The sequence below is a fragment of the Ambystoma mexicanum genome, chromosome 8 (assembly GCF_040938575.1).
Source record: "Ambystoma mexicanum isolate Mex_15411 chromosome 8, UKY_AmexF1_1, whole genome shotgun sequence".
Classification (NCBI taxonomy): domain Eukaryota; kingdom Metazoa; phylum Chordata; class Amphibia; order Caudata; family Ambystomatidae; genus Ambystoma; species Ambystoma mexicanum.
The window spans coordinates 731,507,970-731,523,049 of NC_090929.1; the positions used below are offsets into that span (position 1 = coordinate 731,507,970).

The following is a 15,080-nucleotide window of genomic DNA, read 5'->3' on the forward strand; positions in this document are numbered from 1 at the left end:
AAGGTCTAGCCGACTAGATGCTTAAAAGTACAAAACTCACTAGGCCCAGAGCCTACGGCCACACCACACTGAATGCGCCCGATCTCGTCTGATCTCGGAAGCTAAGCAGTGTCGGGCCTAGTTAGTACCTGGATGGGAGACCGCCTGGGAATACCAGGTGCTGTAGGCTATTTTGTGCTCCATGATTAGTAATTGCGCAACTTCTCAATTACTTTTCAAATTTGGTATGTTTCCAAAATAATTTTATCCCGTTTTATAGCGGAAATGTTGGACAACATTATGAGGGCTGGAGCTACCTATTTACATATAATTAGCATACAGGTAGTGTGTTCATGGGTAATAAATCGACTTTCACATGTAATGCAGTACAGAGAATATTGAGTCCTTCAAGAGGCATGAAAGAAAGGCGTTATTGTGTTGATTGTTCTCTCCACCTCCCTGCAACAGAAACAGGATGGATGGATTAAAGTTATCCTACCAGACATAGGAGTCCTGAATGGGCCCACCAGTCTTATATATCTCGCCTGATCGAGCCTGATCGAGCGATGAGCGTGGTATCATGTTGCAAGTGGCTGCATGGCTTAGCTTACTAAATGCAAATGCATAAGAGTAATATTCTTAGCATTTCTAGAGCCTACGGCCACACCACACTGAATGCGCCCGATCTCGTCTGATCTCGGAAGCTAAGCAGTGTCGGGCCTAGTTAGTACCTGGATGGGAGACCGCCTGGGAATACCAGGTGCTGTAGGCTTTTTTGTGCTCCAAGTTCAGGAAGTGAGCCATTTCTCAATTGCCTTTCAAAACTGCAAGGTCTAGCCGACTAGATGCTTAAAAGTACAAAACTCACTAGGCCCAGAGCCTACGGCCACACCACACTGAATGCGCCCGATCTCGTCTGATCTCGGAAGCTAAGCAGTGTCGGGCCTAGTTAGTACCTGGATGGGAGACCGCCTGGGAATACCAGGTGCTGTAGGCTTTTTTGTGCTCCAAGTTCAGGAAGTGAGCCATTTCTCAATTGCCTTTCAAAACTGCAAGGTCTAGCCGACTAGATGCTTAAAAGTACAAAACTCACTAGGACCAGAGCCTACGGCCACACCACACTGAATGCGCCCGATCTCGTCTGATCTCGGAAGCTAAGCAGTGTCGGGCCTAGTTAGTACCTGGATGGGAGACCGCCTGGGAATACCAGGTGCTGTAGGCTTTTTTGTGCTCCAAGTTCAGGAAGTGAGCCATTTCTCAATTGCCTTTCAAAACTGCAAGGTCTAGCCGACTAGATGCTTAAAAGTACAAAACTCACTAGGCCCTGAGCCTACGGCCACACCACACTGAATGCGCCCGATCTCGTCTGATCTCGGAAGCTAAGCAGTGTCGGGCCTAGTTAGTACCTGGATGGGAGACCGCCTGGGAATACCAGGTGCTGTAGGCTATTTTGTGCTCCATGATTAGTAATTGCACAACTTCTCAATTACTTTTCAAATTTGGTATGTTTCCAAAATAATTTTATCCCGTTTTATAGCGGAAATGTTGGACAACATTATGAGGGCTGGAGCTACCTATTTACATATAATTAGCATACAGGTAGTGTGTTCATGGGTAATAAATCGACTTTCACATGTAATGCAGTACAGAGAATATTGAGTCCTTCAAGAGGCATGAAAGAAAGCCGTTATTGTGTTGATTGTTCTCTCCACCTCCCTGCAACAGAAACAGGATGGATGGATTAAAGTTATCCTACCAGACATAGGAGTCCTGAATGGGCCCACCAGTCTTATATATCTCGCCTGATCGAGCCTGATCGAGCGATGAGCGTGGTATCATGATGCAAGTGGCTGCATGGCTTAGCTTACTAAATGCAAATGCATAAGAGTAATATTCTTAGCATTTCTAGAGCCTACGGCCACACCACACTGAATGCGCCCGATCTCGTCTGATCTCGGAAGCTAAGCAGTGTCGGGCCTAGTTAGTACCTGGATGGGAGACTGCCTGGGAATACCAGGTGCTGTAGGCTTTTTTGTGCTCCAAGTTCAGGAAGTGAGCCATTTCTCAATTGCCTTTCAAAACTGCAAGGTCTAGCCGACTAGATGCTTAAAAGTACAAAACTCACTAGGCCCAGAGCCTACGGCCACACCACACTGAATGCGCCCGATCTCGTCTGATCTCGGAAGCTAAGCAGTGTCGGGCCTAGTTAGTACCTGGATGGGAGACGGCCTGGGAATACCAGGTGCTGTAGGCTTTTTTGTGCTCCAAGTTCAGGAAGTGAGCCATTTCTCAATTGCCTTTCAAAACTGCAAGGTCTAGCCGACTAGATGCTTAAAAGTACAAAACTCACTAGGACCAGAGCCTACGGCCACACCACACTGAATGCGCCCGATCTCGTCTGATCTCGGAAGCTAAGCAGTGTCGGGCCTAGTTAGTACCTGGATGGGAGACCGCCTGGGAATACCAGGTGCTGTAGGCTTTTTTGTGCTCCAAGTTCAGGAAGTGAGCCATTTCTCAATTGCCTTTCAAAACTGCAAGGTCTAGCCGACTAGATGCTTAAAAGTACAAAACTCACTAGGCCCAGAGCCTACGGCCACACCACACTGAATGCGCCCGATCTCGTCTGATCTCGGAAGCTAAGCAGTGTCGGGCCTAGTTAGTACCTGGATGGGAGACCGCCTGGGAATACCAGGTGCTGTAGGCTATTTTGTGCTCCATGATTAGTAATTGCACAACTTCTCAATTACTTTTCAAATTTGGTATGTTTCCAAAATAATTTTATCCCGTTTTATAGCGGAAATGTTGGACAACATTATGAGGGCTGGAGCTACCTATTTACATATAATTAGCATACAGGTAGTGTGTTCATGGGTAATAAATCGACTTTCACATGTAATGCAGTACAGAGAATATTGAGTCCTTCAAGAGGCATGAAAGAAAGCCGTTATTGTGTTGATTGTTCTCTCCACCTCCCTGCAACAGAAACAGGATGGATGGATTAAAGTTATCCTACCAGACATAGGAGTCCTGAATGGGCCCACCAGTCTTATATATCTCGCCTGATCGAGCGCTGATCGAGCGATGAGCGTGGTATCATGTTGCAAGTGGCTGCATGGCTTAGCTTACTAAATGCAAATGCATAAGAGTAATATTCTTAGCATTACTAGAGCCTACGGCCACACCAGACTGAATGCGCCCGATCTCGTCTGATCTCGGAAGCTAAGCAGTGTCGGGCCTAGTTAGTACCTGGATGGGAGACCGCCTGGGAATACCAGGTGCTGTAGGCTTTTTTGTGCTCCAAGTTCAGGAAGTGAGCCATTTCTCAATTGCCTTTCAAAACTGCAAGGTCTAGCCGACTAGATGCTTAAAAGTACAAAACTCACTAGGCCCAGAGCCTACGGCCACACCACACTGAATGCGCCCGATCTCGTCTGATCTCGGAAGCTAAGCAGTGTCGGGCCTAGTTAGTACCTGGATGGGAGACGGCCTGGGAATACCAGGTGCTGTAGGCTTTTTTGTGCTCCAAGTTCAGGAAGTGAGCCATTTCTCAATTGCCTTTCAAAACTGCAAGGTCTAGCCGACTAGATGCTTAAAAGTACAAAACTCACTAGGACCAGAGCCTACGGCCACACCACACTGAATGCGCCCGATCTCGTCTGATCTCGGAAGCTAAGCAGTGTCGGGCCTAGTTAGTACCTGGATGGGAGACCGCCTGGGAATACCAGGTGCTGTAGGCTATTTTGTGCTCCATGATTAGTAATTGCACAACTTCTCAATTACTTTTCAAATTTGGTATGTTTCCAAAATAATTTTATCCCGTTTTATAGCGGAAATGTTGGACAACATTATGAGGGCTGGAGCTACCTATTTACATATAATTAGCATACAGGTAGTGTGTTCATGGGTAATAAATCGACGTTCACATGTAATGCAGTACAGAGAATATTGAGTCCTTCAAGAGGCATGAAAGAAAGCCGTTATTGTGTTGATTGTTCTCTCCATCTCCCTGCAACAGAAACAGGATGGATGGATTAAAGTTATCCTACCAGACATAGGAGTCCTGAATGGGCCCACCAGTCTTATATATCTCGCCTGATCGAGCCTGATCGAGCGATGAGCGTGGTATCATGTTGCAAGTGGCTGCATGGCTTAGCTTACTAAATGCAAATGCATAAGAGTAATATTCTTAGCATTTCTAGAGCCTACGGCCACACCACACTGAATGCGCCCGATCTCGTCTGATCTCGGAAGCTAAGCAGTGTCGGGCCTAGTTAGTACCTGGATGGGAGACCGCCTGGGAATACCAGGTGCTGTAGGCTTTTTTGTGCTCCAAGTTCAGGAAGTGAGCCATTTCTCAATTGCCTTTCAAAACTGCAAGGTCTAGCCGACTAGATGCTTAAAAGTACAAAACTCACTAGGCCCAGAGCCTACGGCCGCACCACACTGAATGCGCCCGATCTCGTCTGATCTCGGAAGCTAAGCAGTGTCGGGCCTAGTTAGTACCTGGATGGGAGACGGCCTGGGAATACCAGGTGCTGTAGGCTATTTTGTGCTCCATGATTAGTAATTGCGCAACTTCTCAATTACTTTTCAAATTTGGTATGTTTCCAAAATAATTTTATCCCGTTTTATAGCGGAAATGTTGGACAACATTATGAGGGCTGGAGCTACCTATTTACATATAATTAGCATACAGGTAGTGTGTTCATGGGTAATAAATCGACTTTCACATGTAATGCAGTACAGAGAATATTGAGTCCTTCAAGAGGCATGAAAGAAAGCCGTTATTGTGTTGATTGTTCTCTCCACCTCCCTGCAACAGAAACAGGATGGATGGATTAAAGTTATCCTACCAGACATAGGAGTCCTGAATGGGCCCACCAGTCTTATATATCTCGCCTGATCAAGCGCTGATCGAGCGATGAGCGTGGTATCATGTTGCAAGTGGCTGCATGGCTTAGCTTACTAAATGCAAATGCATAAGAGTAATATTCTTAGCATTTCTAGAGCCTACGGCCACACCACACTGAATGCGCCTGATCTCGTCTGATCTCGGAAGCTAAGCAGTGTCGGGCCTAGTTAGTACCTGGATGGGAGACCGCCTGGGAATACCAGGTGCTGTAGGCTTTTTTGTGCTCCAAGTTCAGGAAGTGAGCCATTTCTCAATTGCCTTTCAAAACTGCAAGGTCTAGCCGACTAGATGCTTAAAAGTACAAAACTCACTAGGACCAGAGCCTACGGCCACACCACACTGAATGTGCCCGATCTCGTCTGATCTCAGAAGCTAAGCAGTGTCGGGCCTAGTTAGTACCTGGATGGGAGACCGCCTGGGAATACCAGGTGCTGTAGGCTTTTTTGTGCTCCAAGTTCAGGAAGTGAGCCATTTCTCAATTGCCTTTCAAAACTGCAAGGTCTAGCCGACTAGATGCTTAAAAGTACAAAACTCACTAGGACCAGAGCCTACGGCCACACCACACTGAATGCGCCCGATCTCGTCTGATCTCGGAAGCTAAGCAGTGTCGGGCCTAGTTAGTACCTGGATGGGAGACCGCCTTGGAATACCAGGTGCTGTAGGCTTTTTTGTGCTCCAAGTTCAGGAAGTGAGCCATTTCTCAATTGCCTTTCAAAACTGCAAGGTCTAGCCGACTAGATGCTTAAAAGTACAAAACTCACTAGGCCCAGAGCCTACGGCCACACCACACTGAATGCGCCTGATCTCGTCTGATCTCGGAAGCTAAGCAGTGTCGGGCCTAGTTAGTACCTGGATGGGAGACCGCCTGGGAATACCAGGTGCTGTAGGCTTTTTTGTGCTCCAAGTTCAGGAAGTGAGCCATTTCTCAATTGCCTTTCAAAACTGCAAGGTCTAGCCGACTAGATGCTTAAAAGTACAAAACTCACTAGGACCAGAGCCTACGGCCACACCACACTGAATGTGCCCGATCTCGTCTGATCTCAGAAGCTAAGCAGTGTCGGGCCTAGTTAGTACCTGGATGGGAGACCGCCTGGGAATACCAGGTGCTGTAGGCTTTTTTGTGCTCCAAGTTCAGGAAGTGAGCCATTTCTCAATTGCCTTTCAAAACTGCAAGGTCTAGCCGACTAGATGCTTAAAAGTACAAAACTCACTAGGATCTGAGCCTACGGCCACACCACACTGAATGCGCCCGATCTCGTCTGATCTCGGAAGCTAAGCAGTGTCGGGCCTAGTTAGTACCTGGATGGGAGACTGCCTGGGAATACCAGGTGCTGTAGGCTTTTTTGTGCTCCAAGTTCAGGAAGTGAGCCATTTCTCAATTGCCTTTCAAAACTGCAAGGTCTAGCCGACTAGATGCTTAAAAGTACAAAACTCACTAGGCCCAGAGCCTACGGCCACACCACACTGAATGCGCCCGATCTCGTCTGATCTCGGAAGCTAAGCAGTGTCGGGCCTAGTTAGTACCTGGATGGGAGACCGCCTGGGAATACCAGGTGCTGTAGGCTATTTTGTGCTCCATGATTAGTAATTGCGCAACTTCTCAATTACTTTTCAAATTTGGTATGTTTCCAAAATAATTTTATCCCGTTTTATAGCGGAAATGTTGGACAACATTATGAGGGCTGGAGCTACCTATTTACATATAATTAGCATACAGGTAGTGTGTTCATGGGTAATAAATCGACTTTCACATGTAATGCAGTACAGAGAATATTGAGTCCTTCAAGAGGCATGAAAGAAAGGCGTTATTGTGTTGATTGTTCTCTCCACCTCCCTGCAACAGAAACAGGATGGATGGATTAAAGTTATCCTACCAGACATAGGAGTCCTGAATGGGCCCACCAGTCTTATATATCTCGCCTGATCGAGCCTGATCGAGCGATGAGCGTGGTATCATGTTGCAAGTGGCTGCATGGCTTAGCTTACTAAATGCAAATGCATAAGAGTAATATTCTTAGCATTTCTAGAGCCTACGGCCACACCACACTGAATGCGCCCGATCTCGTCTGATCTCGGAAGCTAAGCAGTGTCGGGCCTAGTTAGTACCTGGATGGGAGACCGCCTGGGAATACCAGGTGCTGTAGGCTTTTTTGTGCTCCAAGTTCAGGAAGTGAGCCATTTCTCAATTGCCTTTCAAAACTGCAAGGTCTAGCCGACTAGATGCTTAAAAGTACAAAACTCACTAGGCCCAGAGCCTACGGCCACACCACACTGAATGCGCCCGATCTCGTCTGATCTCGGAAACTAAGCAGTGTCGGGCCTAGTTAGTACCTGGATGGGAGACCGCCTGGGAATACCAGGTGCTGTAGGCTTTTTTGTGCTCCAAGTTCAGGAAGTGAGCCATTTCTCAATTGCCTTTCAAAACTGCAAGGTCTAGCCGACTAGATGCTTAAAAGTACAAAACTCACTAGGACCAGAGCCTACGGCCACACCACACTGAATGCGCCCGATCTCGTCTGATCTCGGAAGCTAAGCAGTGTCGGGCCTAGTTAGTACCTGGATGGGAGACCGCCTGGGAATACCAGGTGCTGTAGGCTTTTTTGTGCTCCAAGTTCAGGAAGTGAGCCATTTCTCAATTGCCTTTCAAAACTGCAAGGTCTAGCCGACTAGATGCTTAAAAGTACAAAACTCACTAGGCCCTGAGCCTACGGCCACACCACACTGAATGCGCCCGATCTCGTCTGATCTCGGAAGCTAAGCAGTGTCGGGCCTAGTTAGTACCTGGATGGGAGACCGCCTGGGAATACCAGGTGCTGTAGGCTATTTTGTGCTCCATGATTAGTAATTGCACAACTTCTCAATTACTTTTCAAATTTGGTATGTTTCCAAAATAATTTTATCCCGTTTTATAGCGGAAATGTTGGACAACATTATGAGGGCTGGAGCTACCTATTTACATATAATTAGCATACAGGTAGTGTGTTCATGGGTAATAAATCGACTTTCACATGTAATGCAGTACAGAGAATATTGAGTCCTTCAAGAGGCATGAAAGAAAGCCGTTATTGTGTTGATTGTTCTCTCCACCTCCCTGCAACAGAAACAGGATGGATGGATTAAAGTTATCCTACCAGACATAGGAGTCCTGAATGGGCCCACCAGTCTTATATATCTCGCCTGATCGAGCCTGATCGAGCGATGAGCGTGGTATCATGATGCAAGTGGCTGCATGGCTTAGCTTACTAAATGCAAATGCATAAGAGTAATATTCTTAGCATTTCTAGAGCCTACGGCCACACCACACTGAATGCGCCCGATCTCGTCTGATCTCGGAAGCTAAGCAGTGTTGGGCCTAGTTAGTACCTGGATGGGAGACTGCCTGGGAATACCAGGTGCTGTAGGCTTTTTTGTGCTCCAAGTTCAGGAAGTGAGCCATTTCTCAATTGCCTTTCAAAACTGCAAGGTCTAGCCGACTAGATGCTTAAAAGTACAAAACTCACTAGGCCCAGAGCCTACGGCCACACCACACTGAATGCGCCCGATCTCGTTTGATCTCGGAAGCTAAGCAGTGTCGGGCCTAGTTAGTACCTGGATGGGAGACGGCCTGGGAATACCAGGTGCTGTAGGCTTTTTTGTGCTCCAAGTTCAGGAAGTGAGCCATTTCTCAATTGCCTTTCAAAACTGCAAGGTCTAGCCGACTAGATGCTTAAAAGTACAAAACTCACTAGGACCAGAGCCTACGGCCACACCACACTGAATGCGCCTGATCTCGTCTGATCTCGGAAGCTAAGCAGTGTCGGGCCTAGTTAGTACCTGGATGGGAGACCGCCTGGGAATACCAGGTGCTGTAGGCTTTTTTGTGCTCCAAGTTCAGGAAGTGAGCCATTTCTCAATTGCCTTTCAAAACTGCAAGGTCTAGCCGACTAGATGCTTAAAAGTACAAAACTCACTAGGCCCAGAGCCTACGGCCACACCACACTGAATGCGCCCGATCTCGTCTGATCTCGGAAGCTAAGCAGTGTCGGGCCTAGTTAGTACCTGGATGGGAGACCGCCTGGGAATACCAGGTGCTGTAGGCTATTTTGTGCTCCATGATTAGTAATTGCACAACTTCTCAATTACTTTTCAAATTTGGTATGTTTCCAAAATAATTTTATCCCGTTTTATAGCGGAAATGTTGGACAACATTATGAGGGCTGGAGCTACCTATTTACATATAATTAGCATACAGGTAGTGTGTTCATGGGTAATAAATCGACTTTCACATGTAATGCAGTACAGAGAATATTGAGTCCTTCAAGAGGCATGAAAGAAAGCCGTTATTGTGTTGATTGTTCTCTCCACCTCCCTGCAACAGAAACAGGATGGATGGATTAAAGTTATCCTACCAGACATAGGAGTCCTGAATGGGCCCACCAGTCTTATATATCTCGCCTGATCGAGCGCTGATCGAGCGATGAGCGTGGTATCATGTTGCAAGTGGCTGCATGGCTTAGCTTACTAAATGCAAATGCATAAGAGTAATATTCTTAGCATTACTAGAGCCTACGGCCACACCAGACTGAATGCGCCCGATCTCGTCTGATCTCGGAAGCTAAGCAGTGTCGGGCCTAGTTAGTACCTGGATGGGAGACCGCCTGGGAATACCAGGTGCTGTAGGCTTTTTTGTGCTCCAAGTTCAGGAAGTGAGCCATTTCTCAATTGCCTTTCAAAACTGCAAGGTCTAGCCGACTAGATGCTTAAAAGTACAAAACTCACTAGGCCCAGAGCCTACGGCCACACCACACTGAATGCGCCCGATCTCGTCTGATCTCGGAAGCTAAGCAGTGTCGGGCCTAGTTAGTACCTGGATGGGAGACGGCCTGGGAATACCAGGTGCTGTAGGCTTTTTTGTGCTCCAAGTTCAGGAAGTGAGCCATTTCTCAATTGCCTTTCAAAACTGCAAGGTCTAGCCGACTAGATGCTTAAAAGTACAAAACTCACTAGGACCAGAGCCTACGGCCACACCACACTGAATGCGCCCGATCTCGTCTGATCTCGGAAGCTAAGCAGTGTCGGGCCTAGTTAGTACCTGGATGGGAGACCGCCTGGGAATACCAGGTGCTGTAGGCTTTTTTGTGCTCCAAGTTCAGGAAGTGAGCCATTTCTCAATTGCCTTTCAAAACTGCAAGGTCTAGCCGACTAGATGCTTAAAAGTACAAAACTCACTAGGACCAGAGCCTACGGCCACACCACACTGAATGTGCCCGATCTCGTCTGATCTCAGAAGCTAAGCAGTGTCGGGCCTAGTTAGTACCTGGATGGGAGACCGCCTGGGAATACCAGGTGCTGTAGGCTTTTTTGTGCTCCAAGTTCAGGAAGTGAGCCATTTCTCAATTGCCTTTCAAAACTGCAAGGTCTAGCCGACTAGATGCTTAAAAGTACAAAACTCACTAGGACCAGAGCCTACGGCCACACCACACTGAATGCGCCCGATCTCGTCTGATCTCGGAAGCTAAGCAGTGTCGGGCCTAGTTAGTACCTGGATGGGAGACCGCCTGGGAATACCAGGTGCTGTAGGCTTTTTTGTGCTCCAAGTTCAGGAAGTGAGCCATTTCTCAATTGCCTTTCAAAACTGCAAGGTCTAGCCGACTAGATGCTTAAAAGTACAAAACTCACTAGGCCCAGAGCCTACGGCCACACCACACTGAATGCGCCTGATCTCGTCTGATCTCGGAAGCTAAGCAGTGTCGGGCCTAGTTAGTACCTGGATGGGAGACCGCCTGGGAATACCAGGTGCTGTAGGCTTTTTTGTGCTCCAAGTTCAGGAAGTGAGCCATTTCTCAATTGCCTTTCAAAACTGCAAGGTCTAGCCGACTAGATGCTTAAAAGTACAAAACTCACTAGGACCAGAGCCTACGGCCACACCACACTGAATGTGCCCGATCTCGTCTGATCTCAGAAGCTAAGCAGTGTCGGGCCTAGTTAGTACCTGGATGGGAGACCGCCTGGGAATACCAGGTGCTGTAGGCTTTTTTGTGCTCCAAGTTCAGGAAGTGAGCCATTTCTCAATTGCCTTTCAAAACTGCAAGGTCTAGCCGACTAGATGCTTAAAAGTACAAAACTCACTAGGATCTGAGCCTACGGCCACACCACACTGAATGCGCCCGATCTCGTCTGATCTCGGAAGCTAAGCAGTGTCGGGCCTAGTTAGTACCTGGATGGGAGACTGCCTGGGAATACCAGGTGCTGTAGGCTTTTTTGTGCTCCAAGTTCAGGAAGTGAGCCATTTCTCAATTGCCTTTCAAAACTGCAAGGTCTAGCCGACTAGATGCTTAAAAGTACAAAACTCACTAGGCCCAGAGCCTACGGCCACACCACACTGAATGCGCCCGATCTCGTCTGATCTCGGAAGCTAAGCAGTGTCGGGCCTAGTTAGTACCTGGATGGGAGACCGCCTGGGAATACCAGGTGCTGTAGGCTATTTTGTGCTCCATGATTAGTAATTGCGCAACTTCTCAATTACTTTTCAAATTTGGTATGTTTCCAAAATAATTTTATCCCGTTTTATAGCGGAAATGTTGGACAACATTATGAGGGCTGGAGCTACCTATTTACATATAATTAGCATACAGGTAGTGTGTTCATGGGTAATAAATCGACTTTCACATGTAATGCAGTACAGAGAATATTGAGTCCTTCAAGAGGCATGAAAGAAAGGCGTTATTGTGTTGATTGTTCTCTCCACCTCCCTGCAACAGAAACAGGATGGATGGATTAAAGTTATCCTACCAGACATAGGAGTCCTGAATGGGCCCACCAGTCTTATATATCTCGCCTGATCGAGCCTGATCGAGCGATGAGCGTGGTATCATGATGCAAGTGGCTGCATGGCTTAGCTTACTAAATGCAAATGCATAAGAGTAATATTCTTAGCATTTCTAGAGCCTACGGCCACACCACACTGAATGTGCCCGATCTCGTCTGATCTCGGAAGCTAAGCAGTGTCGGGCCTAGTTAGTACCTGGATGGGAGACTGCCTGGGAATACCAGGTGCTGTAGGCTTTTTTGTGCTCCAAGTTCAGGAAGTGAGCCATTTCTCAATTGCCTTTCAAAACTGCAAGGTCTAGCCGACTAGATGCTTAAAAGTACAAAACTCACTAGGCCCAGAGCCTACGGCCACACCACACTGAATGCGCCCGATCTCGTCTGATCTCGGAAGCTAAGCAGTGTCGGGCCTAGTTAGTACCTGGATGGGAGACGGCCTGGGAATACCAGGTGCTGTAGGCTTTTTTGTGCTCCAAGTTCAGGAAGTGAGCCATTTCTCAATTGCCTTTCAAAACTGCAAGGTCTAGCCGACTAGATGCTTAAAAGTACAAAACTCACTAGGACCAGAGCCTACGGCCACACCACACTGAATGCGCCCGATCTCGTCTGATCTCGGAAGCTAAGCAGTGTCGGGCCTAGTTAGTACCTGGATGGGAGACCGCCTGGGAATACCAGGTGCTGTAGGCTTTTTTGTGCTCCAAGTTCAGGAAGTGAGCCATTTCTCAATTGCCTTTCAAAACTGCAAGGTCTAGCCGACTAGATGCTTAAAAGTACAAAACTCACTAGGCCCAGAGCCTACGGCCACACCACACTGAATGCGCCCGATCTCGTCTGATCTCGGAAGCTAAGCAGTGTCGGGCCTAGTTAGTACCTGGATGGGAGACCGCCTGGGAATACCAGGTGCTGTAGGCTATTTTGTGCTCCATGATTAGTAATTGCACAACTTCTCAATTACTTTTCAAATTTGGTATGTTTCCAAAATAATTTTATCCCGTTTTATAGCGGAAATGTTGGACAACATTATGAGGGCTGGAGCTACCTATTTACATATAATTAGCATACAGGTAGTGTGTTCATGGGTAATAAATCGACTTTCACATGTAATGCAGTACAGAGAATATTGAGTCCTTCAAGAGGCATGAAAGAAAGCCGTTATTGTGTTGATTGTTCTCTCCACCTCCCTGCAACAGAAACAGGATGGATGGATTAAAGTTATCCTACCAGACATAGGAGTCCTGAATGGGCCCACCAGTCTTATATATCTCGCCTGATCGAGCGCTGATCGAGCGATGAGCGTGGTATCATGTTGCAAGTGGCTGCATGGCTTAGCTTACTAAATGCAAATGCATAAGAGTAATATTCTTAGCATTACTAGAGCCTACGGCCACACCAGACTGAATGCGCCCGATCTCGTCTGATCTCGGAAGCTAAGCAGTGTCGGGCCTAGTTAGTACCTGGATGGGAGACCGCCTGGGAATACCAGGTGCTGTAGGCTTTTTTGTGCTCCAAGTTCAGGAAGTGAGCCATTTCTCAATTGCCTTTCAAAACTGCAAGGTCTAGCCGACTAGATGCTTAAAAGTACAAAACTCACTAGGCCCAGATCCTACGGCCACACCACACTGAATGCGCCCGATCTCGTCTGATCTCGGAAGCTAAGCAGTGTCGGGCCTAGTTAGTACCTGGATGGGAGACGGCCTGGGAATACCAGGTGCTGTAGGCTTTTTTGTGCTCCAAGTTCAGGAAGTGAGCCATTTCTCAATTGCCTTTCAAAACTGCAAGGTCTAGCCGACTAGATGCTTAAAAGTACAAAACTCACTAGGACCAGAGCCTACGGCCACACCACACTGAATGCGCCCGATCTCGTCTGATCTCGGAAGCTAAGCAGTGTCGGGCCTAGTTAGTACCTGGATGGGAGACCGCCTGGGAATACCAGGTGCTGTAGGCTATTTTGTGCTCCATGATTAGTAATTGCACAACTTCTCAATTACTTTTCAAATTTGGTATGTTTCCAAAATAATTTTATCCCGTTTTATAGCGGAAATGTTGGACAACATTATGAGGGCTGGAGCTACCTATTTACATATAATTAGCATACAGGTAGTGTGTTCATGGGTAATAAATCGACTTTCACATGTAATGCAGTACAGAGAATATTGAGTCCTTCAAGAGGCATGAAAGAAAGCCGTTATTGTGTTGATTGTTCTCTCCACCTCCCTGCAACAGAAACAGGATGGATGGATTAAAGTTATCCTACCAGACATAGGAGTCCTGAATGGGCCCACCAGTCTTATATATCTCGCCTGATCGAGCGCTGATCGAGCGATGAGCGTGGTATCATGTTGCAAGTGGCTGCATGGCTTAGCTTACTAAATGCAAATGCATAAGAGTAATATTCTTAGCATTTATAGAGCCTACGGCCACACCACACTGAATGCGCCCGATCTCGTCTGATCTCGGAAGCTAAGCAGTGTCGGGCCTAGTTAGTACCTGGATGGGAGATCGCCTGGGAATACCAGGTGCTGTAGGCTTTTTTGTGCTCCAAGTTCAGGAAGTGAGCCATTTCTCAATTGCCTTTCAAAACTGCAAGGTCTAGCCGACTAGATGCTTAAAAGTACAAAACTCACTAGGCCCAGAGCCTACGGCCACACCACACTGAATGCGCCCGATCTCGTCTGATCTTGGAAGCTAAGCAGTGTCGGGCCTGGTTAGTACCTGGATGGGAGACCGCCTGGGAATACCAGGTGCTGTAGGCTATTTTGTGCTCCATGATTAGTAATTGCGCAACTTCTCAATTACTTTTCAAATTTGGTATGTTTCCAAAATAATTGTATCCCGTTTTATAGCGGAAATGTTGGACAACATTATGAGGGCTGGAGCTACCTATTTACATATAATTAGCATACAGGTAGTGTGTTCATGGGTAATAAATCGACTTTCACATGCAATGCAGTACAGAGAATATTGAGTCCTTCAAGAGGCATGAAAGAAAGCAGTTATTGTGTTGATTGTTCTCTCCACCTCCCTGCAACAGAAACAGGATGGATGGATTAAAGTTATCCTACCAGACATAGGAGTCCTGAATGGGCCCACCAGTCTTATATATCTCGCCTGATCGAGCGCTGATCGAGCGATGAGCGTGGTATCATGTTGCAAGTGGCTGCATGGCTTAGCTTACTAAATGCAAATGCATAAGAGTAATATTCTTAGCATTTCTAGAGCCTACGGCCACACCACACTGAATGCGCCCGATCTCGTCTGATCTCGGAAGCTAAGCAGTGTCGGGCCTAGTTAGTACCTGGATGGGAGACCGCCTGGGAATACCAGGTGCTGTAGGCTTTTTTGTGCTCCAAGTTCAGGAAGTGAGCCATTTCTCAATTGCCTT

At 47.2% G+C, this 15,080-nt stretch overlaps 48 non-coding genes across 48 annotated transcripts; all 48 read left to right on the forward strand.

Moving 5' to 3' along the window:
• Positions 1 to 50: 50 nt before the first annotated feature.
• LOC138476191 (5S ribosomal RNA) lies at positions 51 to 169 on the forward strand. Its single transcript, XR_011270265.1, has one exon. It is a non-coding gene; the product is annotated as a 5S ribosomal RNA (ribosomal RNA).
• A 463-nt stretch (positions 170 to 632) lies between these two features.
• Positions 633 to 751, forward strand: LOC138476193 (5S ribosomal RNA). The gene has a single exon (XR_011270266.1). It is a non-coding gene; the product is annotated as a 5S ribosomal RNA (ribosomal RNA).
• A 106-nt stretch (positions 752 to 857) lies between these two features.
• Positions 858 to 976, forward strand: LOC138476194 (5S ribosomal RNA). The gene has a single exon (XR_011270267.1). It is a non-coding gene; the product is annotated as a 5S ribosomal RNA (ribosomal RNA).
• Positions 977 to 1,082: 106 nt separating this feature from the next.
• On the forward strand, positions 1,083 to 1,201 carry LOC138476195 (5S ribosomal RNA). Its single transcript, XR_011270268.1, has one exon. It is a non-coding gene; the product is annotated as a 5S ribosomal RNA (ribosomal RNA).
• Positions 1,202 to 1,307: 106 nt separating this feature from the next.
• Positions 1,308 to 1,426, forward strand: LOC138476197 (5S ribosomal RNA). The gene has a single exon (XR_011270270.1). It is a non-coding gene; the product is annotated as a 5S ribosomal RNA (ribosomal RNA).
• A 463-nt stretch (positions 1,427 to 1,889) lies between these two features.
• Positions 1,890 to 2,008, forward strand: LOC138478441 (5S ribosomal RNA). Its single transcript, XR_011272308.1, has one exon. It is a non-coding gene; the product is annotated as a 5S ribosomal RNA (ribosomal RNA).
• Positions 2,009 to 2,114: 106 nt separating this feature from the next.
• Positions 2,115 to 2,233, forward strand: LOC138479686 (5S ribosomal RNA). The gene has a single exon (XR_011273438.1). It is a non-coding gene; the product is annotated as a 5S ribosomal RNA (ribosomal RNA).
• Positions 2,234 to 2,339: 106 nt separating this feature from the next.
• LOC138476198 (5S ribosomal RNA) lies at positions 2,340 to 2,458 on the forward strand. Its single transcript, XR_011270271.1, has one exon. It is a non-coding gene; the product is annotated as a 5S ribosomal RNA (ribosomal RNA).
• A 106-nt stretch (positions 2,459 to 2,564) lies between these two features.
• LOC138476199 (5S ribosomal RNA) lies at positions 2,565 to 2,683 on the forward strand. The gene has a single exon (XR_011270272.1). It is a non-coding gene; the product is annotated as a 5S ribosomal RNA (ribosomal RNA).
• A 464-nt stretch (positions 2,684 to 3,147) lies between these two features.
• Positions 3,148 to 3,266, forward strand: LOC138479186 (5S ribosomal RNA). Its single transcript, XR_011272984.1, has one exon. It is a non-coding gene; the product is annotated as a 5S ribosomal RNA (ribosomal RNA).
• A 106-nt stretch (positions 3,267 to 3,372) lies between these two features.
• Positions 3,373 to 3,491, forward strand: LOC138479687 (5S ribosomal RNA). Its single transcript, XR_011273439.1, has one exon. It is a non-coding gene; the product is annotated as a 5S ribosomal RNA (ribosomal RNA).
• A 106-nt stretch (positions 3,492 to 3,597) lies between these two features.
• LOC138476200 (5S ribosomal RNA) lies at positions 3,598 to 3,716 on the forward strand. Its single transcript, XR_011270273.1, has one exon. It is a non-coding gene; the product is annotated as a 5S ribosomal RNA (ribosomal RNA).
• Positions 3,717 to 4,179: 463 nt separating this feature from the next.
• Positions 4,180 to 4,298, forward strand: LOC138476201 (5S ribosomal RNA). The gene has a single exon (XR_011270274.1). It is a non-coding gene; the product is annotated as a 5S ribosomal RNA (ribosomal RNA).
• A 106-nt stretch (positions 4,299 to 4,404) lies between these two features.
• On the forward strand, positions 4,405 to 4,523 carry LOC138480178 (5S ribosomal RNA). Its single transcript, XR_011273885.1, has one exon. It is a non-coding gene; the product is annotated as a 5S ribosomal RNA (ribosomal RNA).
• Positions 4,524 to 4,987: 464 nt separating this feature from the next.
• LOC138478090 (5S ribosomal RNA) lies at positions 4,988 to 5,106 on the forward strand. Its single transcript, XR_011271989.1, has one exon. It is a non-coding gene; the product is annotated as a 5S ribosomal RNA (ribosomal RNA).
• A 106-nt stretch (positions 5,107 to 5,212) lies between these two features.
• Positions 5,213 to 5,331, forward strand: LOC138479835 (5S ribosomal RNA). The gene has a single exon (XR_011273573.1). It is a non-coding gene; the product is annotated as a 5S ribosomal RNA (ribosomal RNA).
• A 106-nt stretch (positions 5,332 to 5,437) lies between these two features.
• Positions 5,438 to 5,556, forward strand: LOC138478217 (5S ribosomal RNA). The gene has a single exon (XR_011272105.1). It is a non-coding gene; the product is annotated as a 5S ribosomal RNA (ribosomal RNA).
• A 106-nt stretch (positions 5,557 to 5,662) lies between these two features.
• Positions 5,663 to 5,781, forward strand: LOC138478091 (5S ribosomal RNA). Its single transcript, XR_011271990.1, has one exon. It is a non-coding gene; the product is annotated as a 5S ribosomal RNA (ribosomal RNA).
• A 106-nt stretch (positions 5,782 to 5,887) lies between these two features.
• On the forward strand, positions 5,888 to 6,006 carry LOC138479836 (5S ribosomal RNA). The gene has a single exon (XR_011273574.1). It is a non-coding gene; the product is annotated as a 5S ribosomal RNA (ribosomal RNA).
• A 106-nt stretch (positions 6,007 to 6,112) lies between these two features.
• Positions 6,113 to 6,231, forward strand: LOC138478442 (5S ribosomal RNA). Its single transcript, XR_011272309.1, has one exon. It is a non-coding gene; the product is annotated as a 5S ribosomal RNA (ribosomal RNA).
• Positions 6,232 to 6,337: 106 nt separating this feature from the next.
• LOC138476202 (5S ribosomal RNA) lies at positions 6,338 to 6,456 on the forward strand. Its single transcript, XR_011270275.1, has one exon. It is a non-coding gene; the product is annotated as a 5S ribosomal RNA (ribosomal RNA).
• A 463-nt stretch (positions 6,457 to 6,919) lies between these two features.
• Positions 6,920 to 7,038, forward strand: LOC138476204 (5S ribosomal RNA). Its single transcript, XR_011270276.1, has one exon. It is a non-coding gene; the product is annotated as a 5S ribosomal RNA (ribosomal RNA).
• Positions 7,039 to 7,144: 106 nt separating this feature from the next.
• Positions 7,145 to 7,263, forward strand: LOC138479054 (5S ribosomal RNA). The gene has a single exon (XR_011272864.1). It is a non-coding gene; the product is annotated as a 5S ribosomal RNA (ribosomal RNA).
• Positions 7,264 to 7,369: 106 nt separating this feature from the next.
• On the forward strand, positions 7,370 to 7,488 carry LOC138476205 (5S ribosomal RNA). The gene has a single exon (XR_011270277.1). It is a non-coding gene; the product is annotated as a 5S ribosomal RNA (ribosomal RNA).
• Positions 7,489 to 7,594: 106 nt separating this feature from the next.
• On the forward strand, positions 7,595 to 7,713 carry LOC138476206 (5S ribosomal RNA). The gene has a single exon (XR_011270278.1). It is a non-coding gene; the product is annotated as a 5S ribosomal RNA (ribosomal RNA).
• Positions 7,714 to 8,176: 463 nt separating this feature from the next.
• LOC138477894 (5S ribosomal RNA) lies at positions 8,177 to 8,295 on the forward strand. The gene has a single exon (XR_011271811.1). It is a non-coding gene; the product is annotated as a 5S ribosomal RNA (ribosomal RNA).
• A 106-nt stretch (positions 8,296 to 8,401) lies between these two features.
• LOC138479889 (5S ribosomal RNA) lies at positions 8,402 to 8,520 on the forward strand. Its single transcript, XR_011273622.1, has one exon. It is a non-coding gene; the product is annotated as a 5S ribosomal RNA (ribosomal RNA).
• A 106-nt stretch (positions 8,521 to 8,626) lies between these two features.
• On the forward strand, positions 8,627 to 8,745 carry LOC138478092 (5S ribosomal RNA). The gene has a single exon (XR_011271991.1). It is a non-coding gene; the product is annotated as a 5S ribosomal RNA (ribosomal RNA).
• Positions 8,746 to 8,851: 106 nt separating this feature from the next.
• LOC138476207 (5S ribosomal RNA) lies at positions 8,852 to 8,970 on the forward strand. Its single transcript, XR_011270279.1, has one exon. It is a non-coding gene; the product is annotated as a 5S ribosomal RNA (ribosomal RNA).
• Positions 8,971 to 9,434: 464 nt separating this feature from the next.
• On the forward strand, positions 9,435 to 9,553 carry LOC138479187 (5S ribosomal RNA). The gene has a single exon (XR_011272985.1). It is a non-coding gene; the product is annotated as a 5S ribosomal RNA (ribosomal RNA).
• A 106-nt stretch (positions 9,554 to 9,659) lies between these two features.
• On the forward strand, positions 9,660 to 9,778 carry LOC138479688 (5S ribosomal RNA). The gene has a single exon (XR_011273440.1). It is a non-coding gene; the product is annotated as a 5S ribosomal RNA (ribosomal RNA).
• A 106-nt stretch (positions 9,779 to 9,884) lies between these two features.
• On the forward strand, positions 9,885 to 10,003 carry LOC138476209 (5S ribosomal RNA). The gene has a single exon (XR_011270281.1). It is a non-coding gene; the product is annotated as a 5S ribosomal RNA (ribosomal RNA).
• Positions 10,004 to 10,109: 106 nt separating this feature from the next.
• LOC138479837 (5S ribosomal RNA) lies at positions 10,110 to 10,228 on the forward strand. The gene has a single exon (XR_011273575.1). It is a non-coding gene; the product is annotated as a 5S ribosomal RNA (ribosomal RNA).
• A 106-nt stretch (positions 10,229 to 10,334) lies between these two features.
• LOC138476210 (5S ribosomal RNA) lies at positions 10,335 to 10,453 on the forward strand. The gene has a single exon (XR_011270282.1). It is a non-coding gene; the product is annotated as a 5S ribosomal RNA (ribosomal RNA).
• A 106-nt stretch (positions 10,454 to 10,559) lies between these two features.
• Positions 10,560 to 10,678, forward strand: LOC138478094 (5S ribosomal RNA). The gene has a single exon (XR_011271993.1). It is a non-coding gene; the product is annotated as a 5S ribosomal RNA (ribosomal RNA).
• A 106-nt stretch (positions 10,679 to 10,784) lies between these two features.
• On the forward strand, positions 10,785 to 10,903 carry LOC138479838 (5S ribosomal RNA). Its single transcript, XR_011273576.1, has one exon. It is a non-coding gene; the product is annotated as a 5S ribosomal RNA (ribosomal RNA).
• Positions 10,904 to 11,009: 106 nt separating this feature from the next.
• On the forward strand, positions 11,010 to 11,128 carry LOC138478443 (5S ribosomal RNA). Its single transcript, XR_011272310.1, has one exon. It is a non-coding gene; the product is annotated as a 5S ribosomal RNA (ribosomal RNA).
• Positions 11,129 to 11,234: 106 nt separating this feature from the next.
• Positions 11,235 to 11,353, forward strand: LOC138476211 (5S ribosomal RNA). The gene has a single exon (XR_011270283.1). It is a non-coding gene; the product is annotated as a 5S ribosomal RNA (ribosomal RNA).
• Positions 11,354 to 11,816: 463 nt separating this feature from the next.
• Positions 11,817 to 11,935, forward strand: LOC138479283 (5S ribosomal RNA). The gene has a single exon (XR_011273072.1). It is a non-coding gene; the product is annotated as a 5S ribosomal RNA (ribosomal RNA).
• Positions 11,936 to 12,041: 106 nt separating this feature from the next.
• Positions 12,042 to 12,160, forward strand: LOC138479689 (5S ribosomal RNA). Its single transcript, XR_011273441.1, has one exon. It is a non-coding gene; the product is annotated as a 5S ribosomal RNA (ribosomal RNA).
• A 106-nt stretch (positions 12,161 to 12,266) lies between these two features.
• LOC138476212 (5S ribosomal RNA) lies at positions 12,267 to 12,385 on the forward strand. Its single transcript, XR_011270284.1, has one exon. It is a non-coding gene; the product is annotated as a 5S ribosomal RNA (ribosomal RNA).
• Positions 12,386 to 12,491: 106 nt separating this feature from the next.
• Positions 12,492 to 12,610, forward strand: LOC138476213 (5S ribosomal RNA). The gene has a single exon (XR_011270285.1). It is a non-coding gene; the product is annotated as a 5S ribosomal RNA (ribosomal RNA).
• A 464-nt stretch (positions 12,611 to 13,074) lies between these two features.
• On the forward strand, positions 13,075 to 13,193 carry LOC138479188 (5S ribosomal RNA). Its single transcript, XR_011272986.1, has one exon. It is a non-coding gene; the product is annotated as a 5S ribosomal RNA (ribosomal RNA).
• Positions 13,194 to 13,299: 106 nt separating this feature from the next.
• LOC138480109 (5S ribosomal RNA) lies at positions 13,300 to 13,418 on the forward strand. The gene has a single exon (XR_011273822.1). It is a non-coding gene; the product is annotated as a 5S ribosomal RNA (ribosomal RNA).
• Positions 13,419 to 13,524: 106 nt separating this feature from the next.
• On the forward strand, positions 13,525 to 13,643 carry LOC138476216 (5S ribosomal RNA). The gene has a single exon (XR_011270287.1). It is a non-coding gene; the product is annotated as a 5S ribosomal RNA (ribosomal RNA).
• A 464-nt stretch (positions 13,644 to 14,107) lies between these two features.
• On the forward strand, positions 14,108 to 14,226 carry LOC138478229 (5S ribosomal RNA). The gene has a single exon (XR_011272116.1). It is a non-coding gene; the product is annotated as a 5S ribosomal RNA (ribosomal RNA).
• A 106-nt stretch (positions 14,227 to 14,332) lies between these two features.
• LOC138476294 (5S ribosomal RNA) lies at positions 14,333 to 14,451 on the forward strand. The gene has a single exon (XR_011270358.1). It is a non-coding gene; the product is annotated as a 5S ribosomal RNA (ribosomal RNA).
• Positions 14,452 to 14,915: 464 nt separating this feature from the next.
• On the forward strand, positions 14,916 to 15,034 carry LOC138476217 (5S ribosomal RNA). Its single transcript, XR_011270288.1, has one exon. It is a non-coding gene; the product is annotated as a 5S ribosomal RNA (ribosomal RNA).
• The last annotated feature ends 46 nt before the right edge of the window (positions 15,035 to 15,080 follow it).